The sequence below is a fragment of the Rhamphochromis sp. 'chilingali' genome (assembly GCF_963969265.1).
Source record: "Rhamphochromis sp. 'chilingali' genome assembly, chromosome: 8".
NCBI lineage: Eukaryota > Metazoa > Chordata > Actinopteri > Cichliformes > Cichlidae > Rhamphochromis > Rhamphochromis sp. 'chilingali'.
The window spans coordinates 10,294,931-10,302,630 of NC_137935.1; the positions used below are offsets into that span (position 1 = coordinate 10,294,931).

The following is a 7,700-nucleotide window of genomic DNA, read 5'->3' on the forward strand; positions in this document are numbered from 1 at the left end:
TCAAAATATTTCCTCTGTATATATCTTGCAATATGATTGAATTTGCACTGCTCTGAAGTTTCTTATAATCCACCATATATCTAAACCAGATGATGCAAATGATCAAAGCTTAATATTGTGTAGGTTCTAATATTAAACAATCTATCAATCAATAATATTAACCAAATATTATGTGACAAATGTATGTGAAGCGCATCACTAAAAGTTTATTACTTTGTTCTTCTGTTTTCAGATGAAGTAGTCAGTAAATATCTTCAATATGTCATTAAAGATTTTAAAAAAAGCTATATAATACTGAAACCTACACAGCAAATCCAGCATGTCCAAATTAACACTGTCGGATTTGATTTCAACACTATTAAAGTGTCTATATGGGTCCACACCAGAGAGTGTTAATTTAACTCTTTTTGGAGAGTTGGTACGTTAACTCTGATTTAGTGTTAAACACCAAATCTGTCTGGAGTTGATAATTTAACACTTGGTGTTAAGAGTTTATATATTAACTCTCAAAGAGTATTTTAGTTTAACTACGTAAGAGTTATCTTCTAATTCATTCTAAAAAGCGGGAATTTTACTGTTCTGAACTTCTAGAAATTTCTTTTGGAAATAAACATTTACTAAAAAGATGCAATGGTTTTTGAAAAACATTTATTCTGAACTGTGCACCACAATTTCAAAACATTTTCTGAAAGATGTAACAGTGTACATGTTCTCACTTTCATTAGAATTTTGTTTATCAAAAGGTCTGACATAGGTGAGCTGGTAAATGCAAATAACAGCATTCTCATCACTTATTTCTTCAATACAATATGCATGTCCTTCATTCATCCCTTTGTGGAACTTCAACGGACTTCTGCTCTCCCCCATATTCCATCTTCACAAGCATATCCTGTGTGGAGATTGAATAAAAATTAGTTGACACTAATTAACGGCACAAATAATCCAGTAAACAATTGCAGCACAGTAAAAAAAAAGGAATCCTCTTTGAGCCATTACTTGTGTAAAGTATTTTCCCAAAAGACAAGGACACAGGCAACAGGTAATACTGAACTAAATGTAAAACCTCAACTTTTTCATTTTTACCTAAACCGTGTGCACAAAACTCTGGAGGGATCTAAATTCTAACGTAGAATCCAGTCAGGACGTCTGCTACTGCTGTTTGCTCGTTTTTTTTTTTATGGGCGATCGTTTTCAGGCTTCAAGCAGCACCATTATACCAACATTTCACATTCTAGACATTGTTTTAGGTGTATTTGACCAAACGTTTGACTGAAAATTCACATGGAAGCTTTTTTCAAGGCTGTGGTATTTGCCCGCAAACAATACCTTTCAGCTAGCTAAAACAGAATATTATGCTATCAGCGAGCAACATGGCTAATGCCTTTCACACAGCTTTGTCTCAACTCCAAAGAGCCACAGAAGTAAAGGCTAATAACAATTGAAACAATCTTTGAAAAAATGACTTACCAAGCATGGCAAACAACTCAAATATGTAGAGCAAAATGTTCTGAAACGGCTTCACTTCAGCTTCGATTGGAGCCGTGCTGGGGGCGGAGTCTGTGAATTTACTCTGTTGGTGTCATAGCCCCTCTAGGAGTTCAGAGTTAAGAGGTCAAGAGTTAATGTTTCCATTGTAACACCTCCAGATTTGACAGAGAAACACTCATTTTTAACACTCGATTTTAACTACTATCATTTTACACCTCAGAGTTACATTAAAAGAATGTGACTCTGCTTAGAGTAAAATTAACTCTACTTTTGCAAGGAGACTATTAACACCAAAAAATTTAACACTTTTGAATTTGCTGTGTATGAACCATGATGTGATGACAGTAATTTTCTCCAATATTAATTATTTTATTTGCACTCAAACTTAAGGATATTTACCATAATATACTGGCATGACTTGGAAAATACCTCAGTGTGCAGGTTTACTCTACAGGAAAGCTACAGGACCCTGTGTTAGCCCAAACAGTCAACATTGCAGACATATACTCTGCAAAGTCTGTACATGTGTTTAATAACAGGAATTCTAAAAAAAAAAAAAAAAATGAGTAAGAAAAGTAACAACAAATAATATATTTTTCTTTTTAATTCAAGCACCATTATTCTTTTAAATAGAGGTCTCTATCAAACAGTCAAGGTTTCCCTTTATAGTATAACTCTGAATTGATAACCAGATCAGTAACAGTCAAATAAAATTTTTGGACACCTAAAATTTCTCAGCAAAAGCCATAAACCTTCTTCAAATGTATCTTAGTTCAACAGAGCAGCATGTTTTGGGGCATTAGATCCCCTTTACTTCAAGGGGTGTCCTGCCAACCTTTGCTGGTGTGCATGCAGGAACGTATTGCACTTCTTGGATTTCCACCTCGACACACCCTTTGGACAGAGGTCACACCATTCCAGCCTTTCACAGTGAAGCAGCAGATGTCCACACCTGTCCTAACACGCATCTAGTTGTGTTGTTGCTGTGAATATCCTGGGATGTAGCCTTCCTTTTGAAACAACACATGTGGTGGAGAATATGATTACATTTATCCAGCTTAAAATGCTGGCATGTTGACTTGCTTAAAATTGTGAGCAACTGCCAAGCAAAACCTGGATTGGTGTCTCATTCAATAAGACACAGATGAGCCAGCAATCTGAGATGCACAGGACGAGGATGTATCTAAGCAAGGCAAGGCAAGGCAAGTTTATTTATATAGCACGATTCAACAACAAGGTGATTCAAAGTGCTTTACAGAGACATTAAAGAACAAAAACAAATAAAAAGCATGATTTAAAGTTGATTAAAAAAACTGTAGATAAAATCAGAACAGTTGATCAGCTGAAACACTCAGTTTATTTAAATCCAGGTTGAAGACTCACCTGTTCTCAGCTGCATTTGAATAAAGCACCAAATCCACACTTTAAGCTTAAATTTCAAAACTTACATTTAACTACTGATTTTATCTACTGTTCTGATTTTATCTGTTTTGATTTTATATACTGTTGTTTGTTTGTTTGTTTGTTTGTTTGTTTGTTTGTTTGTTAATTAGTTAGTTAGTTTATTTGCTTGTTTTAATCAATTTTAAATCATGCTTTTTATTTGTTCTTGTTTCTAATGTCTCTGTAAAGCACTTTGAATCACCTTGTTGTTGAATTGTGCTATACAAATAAACTTGCCTTGCCTTGCCTTGATAAAATCAGTAGTTAAAATGTAAGTTTTGAAATGTAGCTTAACAGTGTGGATTTGGTGTTTTATTGAAATGCAGCTGAGAATAGGAGAGTCTTCAACCTGGATTTAAATAAACTGAGTGTTTCAGTTGATCTGAGGCTTTCTGGGAGTTTGTTCCAGATATAAGGAGCATAAAAGCTGAATGCAGCTTCTCCGTGTCTGGTTCTGACTCTGGGAACTGATAAAAGACCGGATCCAGATGACCTGAGGGATCTGGAAGGTTCATACTGGGTCAGGAGGTCACTGATGTATTTTGGTCCTAAACCATTCAGAGCTTTATAGACCAGCATCAGAACTTTAAAGTCTATCCTCTGACGGACAGGCAGCCAGTGTAAAGACCTCAGAGCTGGACTGATGTGGTCCACTTTTTTGGTCTTAGTGAGGACCCGAGCAGCAGAGTTCTGAATGAGCTGTAGATGTCTGACTGATTTTTTAGGTAGACTTGTAAAGATCCTATTAGAGTAATCAAGCCTACTAAAGATGAATGCATGGACTAGTTTTTCCAGGTCCTGTTGAGACATCAGGGCCCGTATCCCTAAAGAATCTTTGTGCAAAAAGTGGCTCCTAGCGGCCAAATTCTAAGAAAATTCTCAGAGTCATGACGTTTTCTTAGAATTTCCCCTAAAAGTGACACGACAATCCCAGTTAATATAAAAGCTATTCCTCAAGATTCCTAGCGCTTAAAAGGGCTCCTAAGGCGAGATCTGCTAAGAGCAGGGAAGAGGACTTTTAGTGGCTTAGGAGTTCCCCTAAGCAGCTGCACAAAATGGCCAACAGAAGAGGCAGGAGAGATGTCCTGCAAACACTGGATGACTGGGAATTATTGAGACGCTACAGATTGGATCGTGCAGGAATCATGTTTGTGGTGGATCTCCTTAGAGATGCAATTACTTCACCAACTCGACGCCACAACGCTATTACACCGGAGACGAAAGTAATCACAACCCTGAGGTATTTGGCAACTGGGAAAATGCAACAATGCAGCAGTGATGACTTGGGTCTGTCCCAATCCTCTGTCAGCAGAGTCATCACCCAAACACTGACAGCTTTGTCACAACCTAATATTGTGACACAATTTGTTTCATTCCCGCTGGATGCCCGCACTTTACACACACATAAAAGGGCATTTATGGACATTGCAGGATTCCCTGGCGTTGTGGGTGTAATTGATGGAACACATGTGAGAATAATTGCGCCATCAGAGGACGAGGCTGTCTTTGTTAACAGGAGGAATTTCCACAGCATCAATGTGCAAATAGTCTTCAATGCGGCCTGTAAGATTTTGGACATTGTGGCTAAACGGCCAGGCTCCACACATAATGCGAGAATGCTCTCCGAGAGTGGCATCAGACAGCTTTTTGAGAGACGCTATGTGCCAGCTAATTGCCACTTGTTAGGGGACAGTGGCTACCCATGCAAACCATGGCTCCTTACACCTTACCTCCAGCCATGCCAAGGGCCCCAACTAAACTATAACAGGTAAGCCAAACAATACAAAAATCATGGAAATGAAATGCAAGCAATATGTTAGAGCATCCAAGTAGTGCAATATTTCCATCAAATAATTAAAGGTCTCTGTATTCTATTGTAGGGCCCACAAGACAACAAGAGCGGTGGTGGAGCATGGCATAGGCCAGCTTAAGAGGCGCTTTCATGTTCTCCACGGAGAGGTGCGGCTGAGGCCTGAAAAAGTCAGCAAAGTCATCATAGCCTGTGCAATATTACACAATATTTGCAAGGTTAGACAGATTGCAGAACCTCTGGAGGATGGCGATGAGGATGAGGACAACGATGAGGATGGTGGTGAAGAAGATATTTACATTCCACAGGGGAACCTAGCCCAGAGTGGACTGCCTTACAGGGCAAACTTCACAAATTTACATTTCAGGCAAGCTGTAGCCCCATGTCTTTTGAGAACTTGTGATGGTATTAAGAACTACCACAGTTTTACTGCACATCACCTGCAATTGTTAAATGCAAGACACAGAACACAATCTGTAAATGGTTTATTTTTTAGGTGTTCAATTTTAAGGTGGTAGTACTCCTCCTGAAGGGAAAGGACTTCTTTTTGTTTTTCAAACACATCAATTGTGAGTTGCAATCTGCTCTCCTGCAGGGGTGCTGACGGAGCAGGTGCTGCAGATGGGAATGGTGTTTGATCCGCTGGGCTATCCTGATATTGTGTCCCAGGCGCGCCTCTTGCCTTGGCTAGTGACAGTTGGGCCAAATTTTCCTCGTAACATACCTTTATGTTCGTTCACCAACTGGGCCAGCAACAAACCTTGCTCCTCAGTCCAGTTCGGCTTGCGAGTCCTTTTTTTTCCCTCCATTTTCTGTGTTTGTAGGATATTTGTTAACAAGCCTTTATAAATAGACCAGCCAGCAATCACAGACATTGATAAAAACTGAGCCGTGTTACCCTCGTTAAGACCACACTGGACTTGTAACGTTGTGATTTCCACTTCATTAAGGACAGCCCCTTGAGATAGGCCATCTTGTTTTCAATGGGGTCCATATGGGAGTGAAAGTACAAAATATGCCAGCTAGGATATTAATATGAGCAAATAAGACACGAATCATTATTTGAACAGGGTGTAATGAGTTTAAGTTTTCACATATTTTAGATTCTAATGTTAGGCTATAACCCCTACAGCTTACTATTCATTTTCCAGATATTTTCTTGAATGTGAAATATTATTTACAATTACAATCAGCATAAGATTAGAGTGTATAATTATGTTTATTGATTTGAGGGTACATCCTTTGCTCATTATCACCAAAAGCTCATTTCCATCAAACTTGTAGGATCAACCAATCACGGCTTTTGAAATGATGACTCATACCTAGCAACGGGGTCAACCACACCTCCTCACTAAGATAGGATTTCCCAACCATTCCTTGCTCAGAGTTCAATGAAAATGTTCTGGAATCACTTCGAAGCTAAAACTCCTGGCAAGGAATTTTTAGGTTAAGTTAGGAGCTCTCTGAGAGGATTCTCAGAATCTTTAGGGATACGGGCCCAGATCTTTTGTCCTTGAAATATTTTTTGTTTTGTGCACTTTATGTTCAATATATTTATTTTGTTGTGCCTGAAATGAATGAATGAATGAATGAATGAATGAATGAATGAATGAATATTAAGCTTTTTTTGAAAGCAGGGGAAAGTGCCATCGCCTTGACCTTGCTGTTGTCAAGACTGACGACCTGTCCAGGGTGAACCCCACCTCTCATCTCATGGTATCTGGGATGGACTCCATCAGCCATGACGGCTTGTGTAAAATCTGGTTATAGCTTATTGAATTCAGCTGTGTAACTCTACAAAGAGCAGAGATTGAAAAAGTCAGAGTTTTTGTTTTAATCAGCCGGCGAGCACTGTGAGGGTCATGTTTTTTGACTTTTCCAGTGCTTTCAACACCATCAGGCCGACCCTCCTGGGTGATAAGTTAGCAGCGATGCAGGTGGATGCTTCTCTGGTGTCCTGGATTGTTGATTACCTGACAGGAAGACCACAATATGTACGTTTCCCACAGTGTGTGTCTGACAAGGTGATCAGCAACACAGGGGCACCACAGGGGACTGTCCTCTCCCCCTTCCTCTTCACCCTCTACACCACAGACTTCAGCCACTGCACAGAGACCTGCCATCTTCAGAAGTTTTCTGATGACTCTGCGGTGGTTGGATGCATCAACAGGGATGATGAGACAGAGTACCGGGCTGTGGTCGACTCCTTTGTCACGTGGTGTGAGCAGAATCATCTGCAGCTCAACGTGGCAAAGACCAAGGAACTGATCGTGGACTTCAGGAAGACCAGGAAACACTTGACCCCTGTTTCAATCCAGGGGGTCAGTGTTGACATTGTGGAGGACTATAAATACCTTGGAGTACACATTGACAATAAACTGGGCTGGGCTAAAAACACCACAGCACTTTACAGGAAGGGCCAGAGTCGTCTCTATTTTTTGAGGCGACTGAGGTCCTTCAACATCTGCCAGAAAATGCTCAGGATTTTCTATGAGTCTGTTGTGGCCAGTGCGATCCTGTATGCTGTTGCATGCTGGGGGAGCAGGCTGAGGGTCGCAGATGCCAACAGACTCAATAAACTAATCCGTAAGGCCAGCAATGTTGTGGGGATGGAGCTGGACTCCCTCAAGGTGGTGTCGGAGAGGCGGATGCTATCCAAGATAAAGACAATGTTGGATAACACCTCCCACCCACTCCATGACATGCTGGTCAGTCACAGGAGCTCATTCAGTGAGAGACTGAGATTACCGAAAAGCACCACTGAACGACACAGGAAATCTTTCCTGCCTGTGGCCATCTCCCTGTACAACGCATCCACTTAACACACTGTTTGCTGCTATAACTACACATGTTTCTTTTTCAGCTATTTATTTATGAGTGACTTATGTATGTATGTATGTATATATATGTATATATTGTACTATTCTTAGTTAGTGTATTGTCTGTCTTGTCTTAATGT

General features: G+C 40.0%; 1 long non-coding RNA gene across 1 annotated transcript in view; it reads right to left on the reverse strand.

Annotated features, from left to right (window-relative positions):
* The window catches only part of LOC308401490, a 303,063-nt gene extending 301,257 nt beyond the window's left edge, over window positions 1-1,806 (reverse strand). The window contains exons 1-2 of the long non-coding RNA XR_013972579.1: window positions 1,468-1,806; window positions 302-889 (exon numbers count right to left, since the gene is read on the reverse strand). This is a non-coding gene — a long non-coding RNA (uncharacterized lncRNA). The remainder of the gene's footprint in view (window positions 1-301; window positions 890-1,467) is intronic.
* Window positions 1,807-7,700: the final 5,894 nt, after the last annotated feature.